Here is a 21,892-nt window from a genome sequence, read left to right on the forward strand (position 1 = left end):
TTATCTTCCCACACAGTGCTATGGAGCAATGAGGAAGGGTTAGTGGTGTATTAATTTGAGTTCTTTTGGCAGCTGGAGCTAAAGCAATAGATTCTCGTTGTTCTTAAACAGGATTGTTGTTATGCCTTAGAGCACACAATACTTCTTTTAAAGCACAATTCCATTGTCATACAGCTGAATAGACAATCTAATATATCAAAAAGGCTTCAGGGCCTCCGTTGTGCCAAATTAGGGGCTGTGGAATTTTCCTATCCCACTCGCACAGCTGATTTTTAATCTATGATAGCGACTATTTTTTAAAAAGGGAGTTGAGGAAAGAAAATTATATTGATATTTTGTACTGAGTGAAGGGGGATAATAGCTTTGGGGACAACATGGCTTTTCTTCAGCTCCCTGTGAAGCTGGCTCTCAGCCATATGCCCGACTGATGGACTATTCAGTGGTTTACTTCGTAACTACATAAACGAGACTTTTCAATACCCAACTGAAACTGCACAAACCTCGTTATGTCAAACGAACCTTTCTGAAAGGAGGAAAACACTTCACAATCACAGGTAGGTGTTTCACCATGGAAAGTGAACAATACTTCCTCCTGCTTGATTGCTGCCAGTTTTGTTCTTTTAGTAAACTCTGAATCCTCTGTTTATACTCCCGAGACTGCAAGTATTTTAACTTGAGAGCTCTTGAGCATATCTTTGAACCAAAATTAAGATGTATTTTAAGGACTCTTTAATAGGAAAAGCATGCCAGTCTAAGGGAATGGTGCATATAAGCCTTCATTTCAGTGGAGTTCATAATTAAAGTCCATACAATTCAAAGCTGTAACAAAATGTTGTGGCATGGAAAGCTTCTGTTCTGATTCCAGCCATCCCATCCCTTTTGCTCCCTACACCAAACGGTCAGCATAGTTAATCATTATGTGTGAATCATTATCACATAGGATTTTTTTCTTAAATAAATGTTTCTTCATTGAGGTTTTAAATTAGGAAACAGAGAGAGAGAGAGAGAGAGAGATGTCATCAAACATGCTATTTAACTAACATAACTTGTGGTTTTAACTTGTGTCTAACTGGGCTGGGATTGTTCAGTGGGGAAGGGCAATGCCTTCTGCACAAACTTATAGTTCATTGGTATAGTAAATGATTCATCTCTAGAACACCTGTTTAAATAAAATACCAAGATATGAATCAAGCCATTCACATCTCGAGAGAGCTCAGTAGTACAGGATTATACCAACACCCAGGGTTGCTTAGACACACACAGGGTGAGCCCAAGGAAGGAGATGAGTGCTCAGCTCTTGGATGGAGGTGGTAGGAGGACATGCCTCATATGTCTTCCTTATGGACCTCAGTGCTGCTTTCAGAACTGCACCTACGATGGTCTTACATCTAAAGTGCAAGTCTGCCATTCTGCGTTAACTGGCATAGGGTTGAAGCAAGGGAAGGACCCTTTCAATGCATGTGGGAAGAAGGATTTCTGTAGGGATGGATGCATCCATATCGCTTTCTCTCCTATTTGAATTTTATTCAAATCCCAAGTTTTTTTCCTCCCATTTGGACAGTTCTGATCAATAATGGGCCAAATTAATTTTTCACCCATCCCAAGATTTTTGCAGAGAAGTCAGGTGAAGACTGCAAAGTTCCTTCTTCGTGGTATCCAAAATTAAATTACAAGGACTCTGCCAGTGCTCTTAAGAGCCAGTGTGGCATCATGATGGGACTGTTGGACCGAGACTTCGGTGGTCTGGGTTCTAGTCCTCACTCAGTCATGAATCACCAGGTGCTTTTGGGCCAGTCATGGACTCTCATTCTAACCAGAGAAACTTGTAAGCAGCTTTGGGTTACTTGCAAGAGAAAGAAAGGCAGGGTATAAACGCATTATCATCCTCATTATTATCACCTTATCATCATCATCATCATCATCATCATCATGTTAAAACAAAAAGGACAAACATTACAATACATGTGCTGCAAATCATGAGGGAAAAAAATGTGAAGCTCAGTGTTATCAGGGGACTTGTTTTTCTTCAATATTGCAAAAAGATGCCATTCTTCAATAAACCTCTTTGTCTGTTGTTTATCTCTCATCTTGCTGTAATGAGTCAATTTGAAAAAATGGCGGCATGCCACATTCTTCCATGCCATTCAAAGAGCAGGGGGAGGGGGCAGGGCATAAATTGCAGCCAATTGGCTGCTGTAAATAGACTCACCATAATGTCTGTCATGTACGGAATCTGTACATGATAACACAATAAGCATTATTTCAGGGTATTGCAAAGCACACCATTAAATTAATTAAATCTAAAATAGTAGCAGAAATATTTTTATGTTATGACCAGAATATGTGCAAATCATATGGAATTTGGCATCATTATTCTGAGGTACAAAATAAAAAGCAACCAGAAGTGCTTTTAAAACATACATTTAAAAAAAATGTGCAATTTAAGAGCATGTGTGATAGTTTTTTAAATGAACTATGTAATGTTTGTTTATGTAATAACTTGTGTTTTGTTTTTACCAAAAGGACACCCTAAGAGAATGAAATTAGGAGTAACGGATGCACAGTGGGGTAGATTGCTGTGACAGCAATTCTGGACATTGCCAGATGCATCTGTTTGCCAGATGTGTCTTGAAAAATCTGTCATGAAGTCATGAAATAATTCCTGACAGAAACATAGTAAAGGCAGAGCTGTGGAACCCTTTAAAGAAACACTGATTGTGGGATTTTAAAGAGGTTGAAGTAGAGATATATGAGAATTCTGTTTTTGCATACAAAACATGCAAGCATACCCTAATCTAAGCCATGATTGTGATTGTAGTTCAGAGCATGTGTCTTTGAGAAATGTTTGCAGATCATCAGATGTGTTTAGCTTTGAGTTGTACGATTTTCCTTGTGCAAATCAAACCTAACACAAATTTCCCCTGTAGGAATCAGCCTTGCTTTAGTGTGTGGAACAAATTTGGAGAAATCTCATATTTGGTCATTGCTCCATTTGTATAAATTTCCTGCTTGTGAAGAGTGAGCAGCAATTTCAGACATGTTCAGGCAACAGGCATGAGATGAATGGTGAGACAACGTTGGGATAATCCTAGGCAGCCTGAGCATTGCTCATTTGCCAACCCTAGACAGACGCTTACTCAGTCTTGAATGGATTCAGTATTCATCAATTATCCCTTTATTCAGTATGTCAAACTAGTTATGTATTGACAGCACAGTCCAACAAGATTGCTATTTTTAGGTCAGTGTTCACCACCTCTCCAAAGTCCTGCAGGCAGTGCAGGTGGAATGATGGATGTTGAAACATCTTAGGAAACCCTTTCAACTGATTAGGTCTCAGGTCCTACCTTGCAGACTTATCTTGCTGTAGATGGTGATGGGTGATCCATAACTCTCCTCACCACCCACCACCCCACAGCCTTTTCTCCATACCTAATCCCTTTCTGAGATTGGGGAAGGGTTTCAGGACAAGGGTGGGACAATCCACATTATCCTTTTTCCTGGAATGTTCTCCCAGGCACTAGAAGAGTCCTGTGCCCGTGTGTATGTGTGCGTGTGTGTGTTCAAGGGAGTTCCTTTTGAACATGGATACCAATCATAAAATGGGATTTAGGAATCTCTAAAGACATTCATAACCTTGAGCGTAACTGAGAGCACATGATGAAGAAGAATCTAGGCATCCCGATACTTAAATGAAGGAAAGCTTAACTATTTAATGTGTGTCGTGAGTATGAGTTCCTCCATTTGCATATTCAAAGCCACAAAACTTTCTTGTAAAAGGTTCTTTATTGGCAATGCATTTTTCAGAAGCACAATACCCAGAATGAATCTCTGAGTGTTCATGGAACAGTTTGTTGAACCCCGACTAATATTTACGTCTAGGAACTCTCCTTGTACATATCCTTTCAGGAGGGAGCTTCTGGAAAAGAGCAGGCCTCCTTTCTGTATGCCTTGTCACGTCAAGGGGTTGAGAGCTGTATCCATTCCGTATGTCTCTGAGAAACTCCCCTGTCGCAGGCCTATAGCTGCACATATTGGTTATTCCAGAGGCAACCAGTGCACCTGAGGAGTCTGGTCATGAGATAAGCATCTCTGCTTCTCTCATCTCAGCATCTGGAACTGGCCCACATTCCAAAGGCCCCCTCCAGCTCCTCCTCCTCTGAGTCCCGATTAACAGGCCTTGAGAATGTACACCAAGAGCAACTGCCTTTCTCACTCCCAACATTGTGCTTACTTATGTATTATATGTACACCCCACCTTTCTCCCATTGCAGAACTCGAGGTGGCTACATGCAGCTCCCAGGCAGTCTCCCCTCCAGGCTCAGACCAGCCCCAGCCCTGCTTAGCTTCAATATAGTGGATGCCTTATGTGCCTTCAGCCCATACTGCAGGCTAAGCTATTTTGGTGGTCTTTTTTCCTTTTCCTCAAGGGCAGAAGTTAAGCTTCTCCCTACTGCCTTTCAGTTCTGTTTCAAAAATGTGTCTTTAACAACAAAAATAAATGTAGTAGTGGATAAAAGGTGTCTCTAGCCAATAGGTGTTAAATATTTATCTGAACATTTCCTACACACATTCTTTTCTGCAGCAGTCTTTGAAAGAGGCTGCTCTAAAGCCACTTCTAAGAAGCTACCTGTGGACTCAGAAACATTCTGTAACTATGGGCTGGTAACGAGTTAATATTGCATGCACATGCCAGCTGTAATTCTTTTTTGAGAAAACACGGCTTGGCAAAGTTATCTGTGGTCTAGGAACATCTATGTTAGATTGCTGTAATGAGCTTTATATGGAACTTTACAGGAGTGGTTGTAAACGTCAGCAGGTTCAGAATGCAGCTTCTAGGCTATTCCCATCATTAGCCAGTACTCAGATATCTTCATGGGCTAACAGTTGGTTTTTGGACACAAGCCAACATGTTGGCTTAATCACTTAAAAGCCTTAAATGGTCTATAGCTGGGGTATATGAAAGACTGCCAGCTCTCTCATGAGCTGTCCTGCTAAGGTCCTTGATGGATGCCTATCCCTTCCTTTCAAGAACCGGCTCTTCTTAGTAGAACTCCTTCCCAATTTTGTTTCTCTGGTGCAAAGTCTGACAATTTATAAGTGAAGATTGTTTAGGCCTCTTAAAAGAAAGTAATTTGTTTGGTTTTCCTGATGCTTTCAACTAATGTTTAATTGTTGTTGATGCCATTGTCCCTAGATATGTTTCAGTGATGTTCTCAGCCAACTTGGGAATCAAAGATGGAAGGTGGGGTAGAAATGTTTGTTTTTTAATTTCATAAAATGGCTGAGATTGGACATGCGATGTCCTTAGAAAAAATTAATGCACTCACCGCTTGACTTATTTGCTGTTTTTCCCATAATTGCAAGGGGCAGAGTGGCATGGTGAAGAGTTGCCCAACTTTATAATAAGCTGGAAGCCAGAAATAACTGTGTTTCAGCAAAGAAGTCAGACAAGCGCTCAGTCTGTCAGACACATACTAAATAGAAAGCTATCAGTAATCTGTACTACTGGGTTCATGTAGAGCAGGAGTGTCAACCTTCTTTCAGCATAAAGAAGCCTCAGAGAAGCTTTTGGGGGCAACATTTCAACGGGTAGGTCAGACAAAGGAAGCCATGGCAAAAGGGCAGGAGCAAACCTGCAGCATTTTTAAGCCTGAAGTGTTCAGTGCCAGGAATGAAGTCTTCAGAGAGGTATTTCAACCATTTGGAATGAGGGAAAAGCCAAGAAACCAATAAACCAGGCAAAAAGATGTGGCCTTCTGGGGAATCTGGCCACAGCGGGAAGGAGGTGCATGCAATTTGGCCCATGGGCCTGAGGTTCTGCACCCGTGACAGAGACATTTTGACCTTCTCAGATTAATTCATTATACCGTAAATCCTTATTATTGTCAGCTTTAACGTCTTTTGTTCTGATTTATTAATACATCACAGTACAGCAAATGTCTCTCAGATAGCAGTGCAATGTGCAGTGAGATGAAGAAAGATGGAAGGGTAGTTGAGGGGAACAGGGAAAGTGTCGGGTGATGTGGGAAGAAAAAGATGGAGAAAAATGTACATACGTCACTCTCTGACTTTCTCATTTCAAGGGTCGCCGCTCTTTATTCCATTTCCACTGTTCCTCACTGCTACATTGGTGGTTTGGTAATACATTTTCAATTAGAACTTGGATTTTTACAGCTTGGTTGCAGTGAGTCAGCATAAGGTGTACGCGCTTTTGCAGTCTCTTTTCATTCCCATTTTCTCCAACAGCCTCAAAAGCCTGGACACCTTGAGAGCAAGGGTGCTTCCTAGAGCTCCCTCAGCTCTTTGAAAGGGCTACCTGTGAGGAGCACAAATAAAACAGCACTTGAACATGTGTGAGGAACTAGGATTGGGGCCAGCAGACAGAAAGATGGCAGCGAGTAATCCCCTCGACTGCACAGCCAGTCATGTATGGTGCATCACTAGATGGCCCTGAGCTTGGTTGTTTCTGCGTCGAGATGAAAAATGCTGTGTGTGGAAAAAAGAGGAAAGACTTTGGGCAGGATGGTGCATCTCACAGAGCAAGTGTGAGACTCTGAGGAGAGAATTATGCACAGAAGGAATGCTAAGCAGAGGATACGAGGACTCCTGCTTCCGCATTCCCCCCGAAATCTCCCCTCCCTTTTTCCTTGACCAAGGTTCTAAAACATGATTTCATGTGCCAGATGTTGCATAGAAAAGTGGGTGACATTTTAAACTTCCCTCCAGGCTGCCACTTCCCAGTCCTTTTTGCAGTTAGTTAGCAAATGAGATGCTGTGAATCCATTGAATAGGTTGCAGCCACATTTCCACTCTTAACTGTGCTGAGAACACAGAACCATTTTTCATGGCAAAACTCACTCTGCTTACCCTAAGCACAACTTCTGCTTCAATGTATTTCCAAGACTGTGAGTTTTGATGCCAGGTGAAGCTACTGGTATCCCCATTCTGTTTTGTTCTTGTGAGCTGACTCTGAACTTGTGAGTTTCATCCCTTGCACATTTCTTTGTTTTTGTTGTTGTTTTTGGTCTTTGAGATTTTGAAGTTTACCTTTGAAATTGGAAGTTTTGGGAATAGTTTCACCGTGGTTTAAAAAAGCCCTAATTTAAGGCTATTTTACAAAGAGCAAGAACCATTTTGCATTTGTCCGGTGCAAGCGTGGCACAGAGGGTACTTGCATGCTGGGTTAGTGTGTCAGAGCCAGGTTCAAATCCGTATTCAGCCATGGCACAAAGGGTGGAAATTAAAGGGTTTTCTTTTGGCAAAGGGCTGTTAATCTACAGCTTTGTGGCAGAACAGAGATCCCAGCATTACATAGTTTCCTTGCCTGCTTTCCTCTTTACAACCTCTAGGTGGCACTGTAGTGGAATGCCACAAATATACAGGCAGAAGAAGTAGTTTCTTTTGCTGTTATGAATAATTCTATACTTGCCTTCAAATCAAAGATCTGTTTAAAAACAGAAGTGAAACTGGGGGATCAAAATATCACCTAAAGAACTCATAAAGAAACTGTGAAAGGGGAATGTGAGCACACAATAAATGCCTCATGTAGAAAAGCTTTAAGTCATTGTTTCAGAGGGCAGGTTTGGACACTGTCTGATTAAAGGAAAACAGGGAGTGTAAGTGATCTTCATTTTTGGTTTTCATGTGGCTCATATAATATTTGAGAAAGGACTTGGGTTGGGAAGCTATGAAATAGGCTTTGGAATTTACCCATCTAAATAGCGTTTCTTAATATTATACCTGATCAGACAGATAATACTTTTCCTTTCATCTAATTTTCTAATCAAACCATTGGCATGCATTAGTTGCAAGGCTAGAAATGCAAACTCTTGTGTACTAACAGATGTTAAGGACATTATTGATAGCAATAATGCCATTATTTAAAGCAGATAATTCATTCAGGAAAAGCAGGACAATTGATTGAAGTTTATTTTACTTTTACTTAACAAGCATCCTGTTTTGTTTGTAACTTGCCACAGTTGTGTCATCTGTGTGTTTACCATCTTCTTTTCTGCTAGATGCCAAAAGCATCAAATTGTTGAAATCTACAAAATAAGCTGGTATTATCTTGTGCACGGGTATGAATATAAAAATAGTTGCCTTCTGCAATAAATCTTGCACTCCATATGGTTCACGTGCTACACTGGCACCAAAAATACTGCATGTCCATATGGACTATGTATTATGTTTTCAGAGGAAGGTAAAACTTTCAGATTCAACCATCTGCTCAGAAAGAGGGAAACTTCCTGTATGAATAAAACAAGGCGCGCACACACACACACACACATGTCTATATACATGTGTCTGCAAATGTATATTTCACATTATAATGCATCAGTAACTTTGACTATTTCTGTTTATGCACTGATCAATTTTTTTATGCTATTGGAAAAAGAATGGTTACTTGAGAAAGAGTAACTGGTATATATTTCAAATTGGTTTTAACCAAAAAGCTACAGAAAATAGGACTTCTGCTAGGAAAACATACTTTATGAAGTACATGTACACTTGATATGAGTGTACTAATAAATATAAATTTTGGTTGTTCCTTTTGGTCATTAATTTTAGTTTCCAGAGTAAACCATCTATTTTTAAAATGTCAGAACACAAAAAGTCAAAAGTTGTATCCAATGCAAGTTTAATCAGAAAAAGGTGTAGGACTCCCAGCATGCCCTATATGTCATAGTTATGCTGACTGGGGCATGCTGGGAGTTATAGGCTTCTCTTCTGTCTGAACTTCCATAGCATGTACCCTAAATTACATTAAATTATCTACTAAATATTGACAAAATGCTTCGTTATTTTCAAATGTCTATTTAGGAGCTTTTCTCAGAGAAGGAGAAAGACAAACTTACATAAACAGAAATATCACTGGAGATAACCATTTGTAGTCCATAGAAGTGAAGTTGTTGGGCACCATTGATGCCTAGAGCAAGACCTATTGGAGAAAAATGGATTTTAAAATACTTTTTTAGCTTAGTTGCAAAAAAGGGGGAAAAAGGCCAAAAGTAGGGAGAGTGAGATAATAGGATAGTCCGACTGTCTGCTTTTCTCATTATATTACACATCTTAGTATACCAATTAGCGCTAGAAGTATGTTGAAAAGAGCGGCAAAGTGATATCAAGCCAAACTGAATGAACACTGTCATCTTGTGGTACAGCTCCAGTGGCCTTGCTGATTAGCATGCTTGACGGTTTCCATAAATTACCTCCTGTTAACAAAATTGGCATGCCAGAGGACAGGTTTCTAGCCAACTTTTCCTTGACAAGCTGCTTCATTCTTTATTACCTACAATATAAAATGGTATAGACCAGGGATGGATGAATTGGTCTAATTGGGCTTTTCCTCAAATTCCCATTTTTCTAGCATCAATTTTAGCTTGTCTTGTTTCCACATCAGTTTGGATTGTTTTTCTTTTAAGAAGCATTGCACAGACACATAGACATATCCGATTTTACCCAACCTACACATTTTACATGCTACTTTCTTTAATGTGTTCTTGAACAAGCGTTTTGCTTGCAGAAGGGTGCCATGCAGTGGCCTTCTGAGCTCATCTGGAACACCAAAGGATTTCTCAGCATCCAAGCACTGAGGTCCCCTGAAGAGAACGGCCCTGTCCCTGTGCAGCTGGTGAGGAAGATCACAGCTGGGCCCTGGAGGGGAGAAAATGGGCATGTTGGGAGTTGGGAAGGAGAGGGGGCTGGAGCCATCTGCCAGTTCCAGTTGGCACTCCAGCCCCATTCTCACCCATTCCCTAGCTCTTAATCTAGGTGGCTGAAAATGGTCCTTTAGATATGCAGAGGATGAGCTACAGATGCAACACAGGTCATTGCTGCCATTGCCTGCACCATGCATGGGATTCTCCTAAGACTCTGAGTTTGGAGGCTTAGGAACATCTGTGGTAGAGCTAATAGGATTGTGTCTTGCATGTATTTGTACATAAAAACGTGTCTCTGTCCACTTTTGTGATTGAGGAGTCCCAGAACAAAATTCAGAGCAGTGCACATTTTGAAGGATAACCGATTTCTGATTCATGTATAGGTGCGAAAGTGCTAAATTAGGTATGTTTGTGTTAAAATGCAAAATGAACCAATTTCTCCTCCATCTCTACTATAGATCATCTAGAAATTTGTTTCACTTATTCTTGTATATGGCTGAGGCAGAAGCAGAAAAATAGCATGTGACAGAATAAGAATAGAAGGCTGGAGGGAAAAGGGTTGTGCCTTTACTATGTCTGTCATTTTAATAGCATTTTTATTGCATGGTATTAAAAACAGAAGAGCTGTGTTGCAGGAAACTGAACTATAGATGTCCCAATGTCTACAGGAAGCAGGGTATGACCACCATCCTGCCTGTATTCCCAGCAAATAGTATTCAGAGGTAGACTGCTGGGTCATGTAAGGTCATCAAAACTAATAGCCATTGATAGACTCATGAATTTGTGCAGTGACTGTGGCCATCACTGCATCTTGTAGTAGCAAATGCTATCATTTAACTGTAGACAAAGCAGCACTTAAAAAAAAAATCTCAACCATCCCTCATTCTACTTAGTAGGATGACCCTGGATTCATGAGAGAAGGAGAACTACTTCTGCTATCCAGGTTCTCAATATTATACTTACGACATTGCAGTTGTATCCTGATTTTTGCTCTTGTGAGAAACCCAAGGCAGCTGATGGAGCTCTGGGTGACTGGCTCAAAGTCACTCAGAGAACTTCTTGGCTGAGTAGGACTAGGATCTAGATCTGTCAGGTATGCAATCCAGCATCTGAACGACCGTACCACACTGGCTCGCATATATACATCTCTATCATATCCCCCCTTATTCACATTTTCTTCCTAAGCTAAACAGCCCTAAGCTAAACAGCTCATTGTAACCTTTCTTCACACAGGAGTTGTTCCAGCTCTTTGATAGTTTTAGTTGCCACTTTCTGCACTGTTTCCAGCTCTGCAATTTTATTTTGCATCTATGTGCATTGCCCTGAGCACTTCAGCAATGAGGCTACTCACAAGCTGAACGAGCGAATGAAATTAGTTGAAGGTCCTCTTCTTTCAGTCCACTTTGGTGATTCTGCCATGATATGTATTAAAACTCAATAACCTTGGTAAGAATTGTCATGTTTTGTTTCTCCCTCACATCTTTCGACAACAGAGTTGTTCTTTGGCAAGGTCCTTTGTAAATTCTGCTCCCCTCCTGCTTTTGTTGGGAAAATGGTCTCTTAAATACAAGTATGAATGTGTAACTGCAGCAACTTTGTGAAATTTATCATTTTTTCTCCATTCCCTTTGGTCAGTCCATGTCCCCTTGCCATGGAAACGTCTCTCACTTCTGCTTTGTAAAAGTGCTTTGGGCATGGACTGTGCAATCAAAGTGATAAATAGCCAGCAGCTGCTGCAACGTACATGGCTGAAGTCGAGAAGAGTTGTAGTTCTAATGCTATTGCTCCGCATGAGTGTCAGCCACCAATTGCTTTTCTGATCGTGAGTGGCACAATTACTGGAAGTCCATGATGGTCATTGCAGAAACTGAAAATTAAATCAAGTCGAAATACTGTTTGAGAGTTTGTAACTGATCTGGCCAGGAGCACAATAGTTTATTATTAGAAAAAGATAGCCTTCAATACAAGTTGAAGTTGTGTAGACAAATAAAGATCTAAGTAATTCACCTCTCTCTCTCTCTCTCTCTTTCTCCCCTGCCCCCCTCCATCCTGCCTGCTCCTTTTAGTAATCCTCCCCTACCCTGATGACTTCGAGCAGATTTGGAATTCAACCCCCATCAATTCCAGCCCACATGGCCAATAGTCAGGAATTCTGGGAGCTGTAGTCCAAAACTTCTGGAGGGCACCAGCTTGAGAAAGGTTGTTTTTCAGTGTTAAAACAATAACCCCACCTTACTTTTGCTTTATAGCTTAGTCAGTGAGCATGTGTTTAATAAGCACACATATATATCTGGTTTGGCCTTAAGACTTATGGTATTCACACAGTGTAGGACTTCATGCTCAGAAAGCTACAAGCCCTCACTTGGTTAGCTTTAAACAAGAATGAGCAAGTTATACAGAAGAGGGATAACCTGCAGTATGACTGACCAGTTAAATTTCCAATCTTGACTCTGCAACATTAGAAATGTTTCTGTTCAGCTTCCATCCAACAAATGATTTTTTATCTGAATTCATGAGTCTATTTAAGATAATGCTGATGGATAAAACAGAACAAGTGGATTTTTAAAATGTGTGTTTTTATATCCATATCTCCTGTGACTATAAAAAGCTGAAAAATCAGTCGCATTATCCTAAGAGGAGAAGAAGAATCTTTTTTATCTGGTGCTGAAAAGATTGCAGCTTGGGCTACAGGTAAGTCTCTTTGGGAGGTGCATTCTACAGCTTTCAGGAATACCTGGAAGATGATTTAAGGATCTGAGGCAACTACTTTGAGAGGAGACATTCCTTATCAGTAAAGGACTCCCAGGACTTCACTACACAAAGCTTCTACTCTGCTTTAGGACTTTTAAGATGGGCTGCTTTGGATTGGATTAAGATTGACCCCTTTATATGATGTTTGGGTTTCTGGGTTTTCCCTTTCTCAACTTTCCTGTATGTTCCATTATACAAGCACGAGGTGGCAATCTTGGCCTAGTGGATTTGCAAAAATACACGAGCTTTTCATTCAGTCTATTCCACCATTTTCAGATATTACTACACTTTGCTCGAAGTGAAAAAGCAAAAACACAGAAATGCTTGGAAAGTATAGGAGAGCCCCTGGAGGAGGGCAAAGTAGTGCACAGCTCTCTGATGCTGCTGCAAGTAAGGAATCACAAGTGCAAATAAAAGCTTTAAGGACAGGTTTCCCCAGTCAAAAACCTGAGGACACTTCCATGCACCTGGACTTTGTGCACCTTTGCCATTCCATCTGTAACTCATGCTGTGTCCGACCAAGGGCCCATTTAGTCCAGCGCCTTCCTGTGTGCAGGAAGGGGAAGATGCATCCAGCAAGGCATCCAGCCACCCCTTTCCTGCCTGCTGCTGCTTCTTCATAAAGCAAGGCCTGGACCATCCCCACACACAGAATGCATTCCATCCAACCGCCTTGTGAGCAGGCGAAGAGGAAGAAAATCCCACCATGCCCATCTCTTCAAACAGGCCTTTTAAGGTTGTTAAATGATATACAATCTTTCTTCCTATCTATCATGTATTCCTTGTGAGTCCTGTCTTAAATTTAGGGTGTAAGCCTGAGGGCTGGGACCGTTACACTACTGATCTTTGTAAGCTGCCTTGGAAGCTGATTTGGCTAAAGGGCAGGGTATAACTGCTGTCAGTCAGTCAGGCAATCATTCCTGTGACAGTTTAATTCCGTACTGAGTGAAGAAGTGGTTGCTTTGCCCATCCTGACTCTGCTTCTATTCCATTTATTGGATAACCCCAAGTTCCGCTTTTCCCATGTGATTCACCATGTTACACTGATAGTTGCTAGTTCTCCTCTTTAGTGCTACTATAGTAACTTACTAGCAGGGAATGTTGTCATCTAGAAATGGTTATAAGGCTAACAATAGTGACCAGTAGTAAAGAAAGTTATCACAACCCTGGAGCTAACCACCGTATATTAATCATGGGGCACAGGAGTTTAATTTTTCATACCAGAACCCATCACATCTGCTTTCTCATCTGTGCCATACATGAGTCATTGGTTTTTCCAATTTATGAAATGAAGAAAACCCATTAATGTTTTGTAGTCAGAAGGTAAATGTTAAAGTGCCTTAAAAACTAGCTCAGCGACTTCTGCTAGTTTATCCTCATTATTTACAGGTTATTTGAGGGTAGCTGCTATAGGAAACGCATCAAACTTCTGTCAGCTAAAAAAAAATACATTGTTATGTCAATGGAAAGTGATGAAATTCTCCTGTTCACAAAGGCAATTCGGAAATAGAGTTAAAGTGGCTTGTGTGAGACAAACAAGAAGAAACACCTTATATTCTAGCCAATTTTGTACATTTAGTATCATTCCAGGATCAAAGTTGTAGCTAATGAATTACTACAGATTGTGTCAGGAGCTAAATAATGGTGCAATAGCATCCTGGAGAATTTTATCCACTTAAAATGGCATTATGAATGCATATTATATTCTAATATTCAGCAGCTGCAAGAAAGGATTCCTCTAATGCTACTCAACTTCAACAAAGGCTCTTAGACATATGTCTGGTGGAGAAAAAAAGCATTTTAATTATAAGGGGTTGGTAAAATTACTTTGCATTGCTTGTTTTTGGCACTGAAGCGTTGCCACAATAATGTAAACAATAATGTACATTTACATGAAAAATCTTTGTATTTCTATAACTACACCCTTGTACTAGAAAAAATGGTCTCACAAATGGAACGTTTGCGTTGGGGACAGAGCACAGTTCAGCAGTAGAAATGCAAGGTTTTGAAGGGAGAAACACTAGCCTGATTGTGTTCCAAGCTGTACAAGTTGTTTGCATGCCTTTGAAGGCAATCATGAGTCTTGTTGTGCCTTTAAGGCTAATATATTTATTATGGCATAAACAGTCTTAGAGTATAGTGGCAGAGAGTTGCCCCCACCAGATGAGACATAAAGTTTTCAATTTTTGTTTAATGAGTTTCTAGCCCTGTAGAACTAACCTGCTGCTGCATTGCAGGTTAGTCAGTGAATGAGGTCATAACCATGGTTAACATGTCCACTATCTGGGTGTGTTTAGCTTTTTTAGGGCTTTCTCTGTTAGAAATTAAATTTAGCATGATATGAAGCAGTTTATAAATCCAAGAGCTGAATGTAGCTTAGTTTCGGCAGTTTGTCAAACAAAACAAGCCCAAAGCTGAGAACACAACACTACACAACCAGAAACAGAGCAGCTGCAAAGATGGCTCTTTCTAACTCAGGTCTTGCTGATCTATTTTTACATGAGTTTATAAAAATCTTCTTTTTTAAAAAAATACATTGACAATGTGCAGATTAATTTCACCATTTTGATACTATGTTGGAGGAAGTACGGCTGTGGCTGAGCTTGTGTAGGATACACAGGCCCTGCAAAGTGCTGTTTTCATTTTGTGAGAATGAGGTGGGTGAATGTTAGAGCAGTGAAAAGTTATTCCGCAGTGTAGTCCAGCCCCTGGTGTGTTGATCTTATAAGGAAATGCAGCTGGGGCTGTTAAGTTGACTGTAGCAATACTGCAATGCATTAAAGGACTAGAGGGGGTTGTTTGTATGGAGCCAAGTCTTCTTAGGAAGGTGAATTCTGTCTATGAGAATGTTGCTTTACATTCTCTTTTTGGTTAAAATCTGCTGACTGCAATGGGTACCTTGCCATTAGCATGTCACCAGATATATTTCACCTTTAGAGACAATTCTTCTGCATAAGTCTACCTTAGTAATAGAAGAAGATTAATGGAAATGCTCTGGTGTCTGGAATATTTTAAAACTATTGGTTGGAATTTCATATAACTTGACAAGAAATCTTAACATATTTATAAATTTGGCAATGACATTTTCCCTGTTGCAATCAAGTGCTATGTGATGGAATTGCTGTAGAAAGATGAAAGTACATTTTTTTAAAAAAGCCATTGTTGTGTAGCAAAACCTACCTGTGTGCTTAGGAATGTAAATAAACCTTGAAATGTCTTTTCCATTCACTTGATGGGGAATTAATTCTTTATTAGGGTCTTTCTTATTTATTTATTAGATTTATATCCCAAAATTTTGGATTAAAGAACTCAAAGTGGCCTGCATCTTTCCCCTCCTGCTCTCAATCTTATTGCCACAACCACAACCCTGTGAAGTAGGTTGGGCTGAGAAACTGTGACTGGGCCAAAGTCATCCAGTTGGCTCCATGCCTTGAGCAGGAGCTAGAACCCAGATTACCTGAGTCCTAGTCCTGTGCTCTTAGCCACTACGCCACACTGGCTGTCAGTGACTGACATGCACTGGCAGGTCATATGACAATCAATGTCTGCTAATATTCATTCTGTTGGGTTATTGTCTCTCTATCTTGCAGCTCCTATGCAAAGTATGTAACACAGAATCTTGTCCTGAATCATTCATTCTTTGGGATGGGTCACATATGTGCTGGTGGCACCAAAATCTCTCTATGTGATTAACTTCACATACACCAAACTGGCGCCAGTGCCATCAGTTTCCAGACCGTGTATACTGGATCCAATTCGACATCATCCCATGGGGGCCAGAAGTACTGGTATACCCAATTCTGTGGCACTGCAGCAGTTCCTCTGATGTTGGGAACCCACTCTGATGGGGAGAATTGCTGCATTTCCATAAGGCATATCCACATTCCCAGGTCCTTACTGCTCTTTTCAGACTCTGTTGAGGTGCTTTTAGGTATGCATGAGCTAAAGGATGATTGAATGAAAGTGTTCCAACCAGCTGCTTGAGGTGTGTGTGAATCTGCCCTCAATGTGCCTTTAGGTGCAATCCAAAATGTCCTGAAGCAGATGTACAGAAATCTCCAAACTAAGAAGCATACATGAATCCAGTGCACAGAGGAAGTTATGGCAGCAGTGATCTCTACTGCTGTCAGGCCTTGCCAGGTGTATTTAGTGCACAGAGGCACTTTTGGCTGTCTAGATTTGCTCCCAGGGAAGCACTGAATTGTGTTCTGATTTGTTTTCCAATGCATCCAATCTAATGATGCAAAACTAGGCCTCAGTTTTGCACTAAATGCTAATAGGTGCTACGCAGCACGCTGGAACTGATGGCTACCTGTTCTTTTAAGGGTCATCTTCTGTCTGCCTGTGCTTTTATTCGCTTTCCTGTCTTTGAGAATCAGCCAATCTCAATTACAACAAAAGTGCTCACAACAAAAACTTATCTTTCCTGTCTCCAGCTGCAGCAAATCTTTCTCATATGTTTTTTCACTGTTCTTAACTTGAGGTATTTCTCTCAAGTCCCACTTAGCAGTGGCAAAGTGGAAATGCTCAGTGCAAGCCACAAGTTAAAACAGAATCTCTATCACTTTCCCGATGTTGAATGGTGAGAATTAAACACCATTGTACAGCACTCTGCTCCAGCCCCTTTTTCTGATTTTTGTCTTTCCTAGAATTCTAGTCTAAACTACAGCACGTTTAAACTTTGTATTCATGGTAATGCAAAGTTTTAGGTATGACTCAAACTTGGCCCTTTTTGAAAGAGGAGAGAAAATTCCAGGTGCAAATATAAACAAATGAATAATAAAAGTTTTCAGTAGAATGGTTTGCTCAGCCATGTCCTTATATTTTTGGAGATGGTTTCACATCACTATCCTTCTGTGCTAAGAAATGTATTTATCTCCCTTCAAAACAGATAATTTAATTTTCATCCAGCATGTTTCCTTCATGGAGAATGCACAGGCTGTATATCTACAGTTCCCTTGATAAAACTAATAATCTTGATGGAGTGAAACCTGGAGCCTTCTCTAAAATAGACAAGTTGTGTAATAAATAGAGAAAATAATAGAATATAGATTTCACAGTTAAAGAATCATCCCTTTAATTAGGAAGACTTAGCACCCTTGGCTGTTAGGTGGCAAAACAAAAGGGGCAAGTCACATATTACTGACTAGCAGCATATAAATCTGTATAGCTGAACCACAGCTAGCTAATTAATGGCTTCCCTAACTCTCCATGTTATGTGAAGCCATTCAGACTCCCTGCACACTGCTGGCTTTCTTGGAAGCATGCTTTATTACTTTCTTACTTTTAGCCTTTTCTGTTGCCTCTCAGGCATCTTTTAAAAACTGGCCATATCACACACACACACACACACACACCATAATTGTCACCAAATAGAAGTGACAGTGATATTCCACATCTCTTCAGTTATACTACATTCACTGTGCTCCTGGAACACCTGCAGATGCTGGGGCATTGTAACTGGGAAATAAGCACTCGTGTTAACTGCCTCAGGGATTCATGGCAGACACTCGGGGGAATAACTGAAGCTAACATTTGATGCTGTGGTCTGGGGATAACATAGGAAGTTCCATAGCTGTGGAAAAAGGGGGTATTGTAGGTCCGATCTGATGACCTCAGTGACCAACCAGGTTGACAAGGGAGAAGGTGCTCTCTCAACGGAGGCTTGGGCGAATGGGGCGGCATAAAAATGTTTTAATAAATAATTAAACAAACAAACAAACAAACAAACGTACTCAGGGATTTATGCAGTAGTACTGGAACCTTAAACCTGCTACAGTACTGGATAGGCAGTCAGTGCACTTCTCTCAGCCAAGGAGTTGCATATTGAACAGGGGCAGCTAATGATGGCTCCTGGTGGCCTCATATAGAAGTTGAACAACTCCTGTGCTGAAACCCCATAGCTCAATTGCCAAGGAGCTGAGGAATGGTCACTCAGTATTACTGTCTGTAATTGACCTTGCAGGTAAGGGACAGTGCCACCAAGTTCAAAGTGAGTCTTGGAAGGTACTGTGGTCAATGGTATCAAAGAGTAATAAGTGATCAAACAAACATCCATCAGGATGATCAAGGCTGATTTGGTCACATAACCAGGAAGAAACCCATGGTATAATGGATCTTGATAATCAATAGCCTCCCAGAATACCTGCATTTTGTCAACCCTGGCTCTTCTCTAAGAAAGAAGGATTTGCCATCATGTGGTACTTGTCAAATACCACTGGGTCCAAAGTGGTTTTCATCAGATGTGGTTGCACTATTGCTTCCTGAAGAACAGCCGCAGGTACCCCTTCACATAAAGATGCATTTACTTTTCCTTGGACCCTCTGAGTCATATTCCTCAGCTAGTTTTTATTAGCATGAAAGGGCAAGGATTGCAAGAACACATGGTTGGTTACACTGCTTTCAGCATCTTGCCCACATCAGGCTACAGTAACTGAAACTGACTCTACAAAATTGACAGTGGTGTTAGTCTCCCCAGACAGAATGGTGTTAAGAACAACACCAGGTTCATTGCAGAGGCAGACAATTTTGTCCTCAAAATCACAGTGCAAACAGGGTCACAGTGGGTCCCTGAATGGAGCAGGGATCAACTTCTGGAGAAAGTGTTAACCTGCAGTCCACAATGAACTCTTCCAAACAGCTACCCAAGGATGCAACTGCTGTACAACAGCCATGTGGTTATGTGCTCTGAGCATGCTTTGTCACCTTCACTTATGTGAGTCATGGCATTTGCATTCTAGCAAACATTGAGCCTTTTCTATTGTCCACAGCTCCCCACTACTCCTAGGAGCAAATGGGTCTCTGCAGTTCCAAAGGGGAACTCAAATGCAATCAAATCAGTTGCCATAATGAGAATCATGTCTTGGCTGGGTCACCAGCTCCCTCAGTTGCAAGATCTCAGCGCTTCATGTATCTATTTTAATTTAGCCTCATAGATGCCTTTGAACAATTGCTGTTATACATGCATATGCATGCACGCATCTTTTACTGCATTTTTGTATTGTTTTCCTATCCTTGTGAGATTCTTTGAGTGCACTTCTTGCAGAAAAATGAAATATAAATCTTTGTAATAAATAATACATAAGAACATTTTAATAAATAGCTCTTAGCTATGTCTCCCTTCAGTGCTGAACTTCAGTTCTGTGCACAACTGTTTTCTAAATTCTACCCATTCTGGCCAGAAAATGCAGGTTCAGCCCTCCAACTCTGTGAGTGAGAAATTCTGGGAGAAGTCAGTGGTTCCAGGGCCAGTGTCAAGGGTCAGGCATGCTTGGGTTCTCGCTGAGGGCTTTCGCCTAGGAGGGACCCACTGACACCTCTTCACCTGTACTACCTGCTTGCTTTGACCCAGACAATGGTGGTAGTGAGAAGATGAGCAGCAGATGCCACCATTCACTTGCAAGTGACAGAGATGCTGCGAAAGAGGATGAGGAGCAAAAGCAGCTGGTGGCAATGACTGCAGGAAGGTAACCTCACTGAGAGAAGGAGCCCATTGAGGGTATCTTGCCCAAGAACTCCTCCCAGATGGGCAGCAAATAATCCTCAAGATGTGAATGAGGGAGGAGGATCATTTGCTAGGGAAATTTGAGTAACAGATGGTGATGAGCTCCTGCTTATTTGTTCTCCCTTGCAGGACTTCAGCGAGGCTCTGATGTCAAGGGTGGCCAACTTGCAGGGGGTTATGCCCTCATTCCTCTCATTCACCAAAAATCACTCCTGCCTTTTATATCATCCCATTAATGCCTGAATTATTGAGGCTGGGAACAAACGCTTGGTGAGATGTCTTCAGGTGGTTCAGAATTTGCTTCTTACCCAACTGTGTCTTAAAACATCCAGCAAACTGACTCAACAGACTTAGTGCAAACAGACTGGGGCCTGAACTGCAAGGAGGCATTAGCTCCACTCCCAGCTTCAAAGGGGAAGCACTGCTTCTAAGTACTTATTAGCATATAAAGCATCCCAAACCTTGCCTAGACAGCAACGGGAAGAACTGGAACCGAAAGCCGCTCGAGGGTTGGCTTGCATATTACATTTTTCATGCAGTGCGTTAATATTCATGAAGCAAAATGTATTGTGGTCCAAGGGTTCTGTTGCTTTAAACACACTTATTCTGCAGCTGTTGTGCTTATGATTAGTCCGATTCCCTGTTTTGAAAGGTGTACATATGCTGCATCTTAATGAAAGGTGTACTATACACCCTTTTTTCTCTGTGCAATTTGCATCCCCATAGACAAACTATAGTATGCAAGATGGCCATCTGAAGCCACAGAGAACAGCACCCCCTTTATATACATCTCCTAGTCTATACTGGAGACACTCTGCATGTTTAGAACATGGGATAGCTGGACTAACTGAAACCAGTTCTTCTAGAGGAAAATGTAAATTCTGTCTCTCCCTGTGTGACATCTCCTGCCTGTGCAACATTCTGCTTCTCCTTTCAATTTATCTAGAACCAGAACCATTTCAAGGCACTTAGCTTTGCCTAGTCGTAATTTTCTTTTGCTAGTGAATTTTGTACTAAAAAGGCTCATGACTTCTTTATCAAGCCCCTGTTTGCTTTAGTTTTTCTTATCAAGGCCAGCTCCATATTCATTCCCCCTTCCTTCTATATGCCAATGCCAGCTACTGGGGAAAGAAAACTCATCATTCATATATGATAAAGAATGTGCTGTTTCCTACACAGGAGGATGCTGCAGGCATTTGCCCAGCATGCAGGTACATCTAAAGTGGGTGGGTGCCCAGCTGGGTGGAAGGTGTGTGAACATCTTATCCTTGCCTCCAAGCGTTCTGCATCCACAGCTTCATCGCGAGTCTTCTGAAAAACCTGAAGAGTTGCTTGTAAACACATCTAGCATCAGGCACGGTATAAATGCTAAACATATTTACATATCAGTAACCTTTTTATATGCCACGATGTGTGATATACTAGCTTTGTTGTTATTTTTCATTTATCTTGTGTCGAATCACAAAAGATTAATGCTCCAGAGGGAGGGCCGGAATCTATCAGCTTGCAATCTCTCTCAGGACTCAGGGCGAAAGGGAATATTTGTACTTTGCATTTCCATGAAAGGAACTAATAATCTTGGACTCCTTTCAGTCTCCACAGACCAATGCAATGTTTATTCATTTCAGAGAAACAGTTTGAACCCAGCTATGGTCTTAAAAGGAAACAAAAATATCCGCACCCTGGAACACAGAAACCTGTCTCAGTTCACCTCGTGCATAAGCTTAATGCACTTCACAACAATAAAATAGTGGTTGATTATTGCTTTGCACAGTTGTGGCAGCCTCATTAGTTTCAGCACCTAGCTTGAAGTAGTTTCATGCCAAATTAAAAATGTAGGTCATTCAAAGGACTAGTTTTGCTAGTTCAGCCTGCAGGAATTTAATGCTCACCTGTATGTAGCAGTTTATAAACATCTGAACTTAATTTTTTTATACTCCACCCAAAACAAAAATCCACAATGGGCATAATTATGAAT

The sequence above is a fragment of the Varanus komodoensis genome, unplaced genomic scaffold (assembly GCF_004798865.1).
Source record: "Varanus komodoensis strain SLA01 unplaced genomic scaffold, ASM479886v1 scaffold13_1, whole genome shotgun sequence".
NCBI classification, from domain to species: domain Eukaryota; kingdom Metazoa; phylum Chordata; class Lepidosauria; order Squamata; family Varanidae; genus Varanus; species Varanus komodoensis.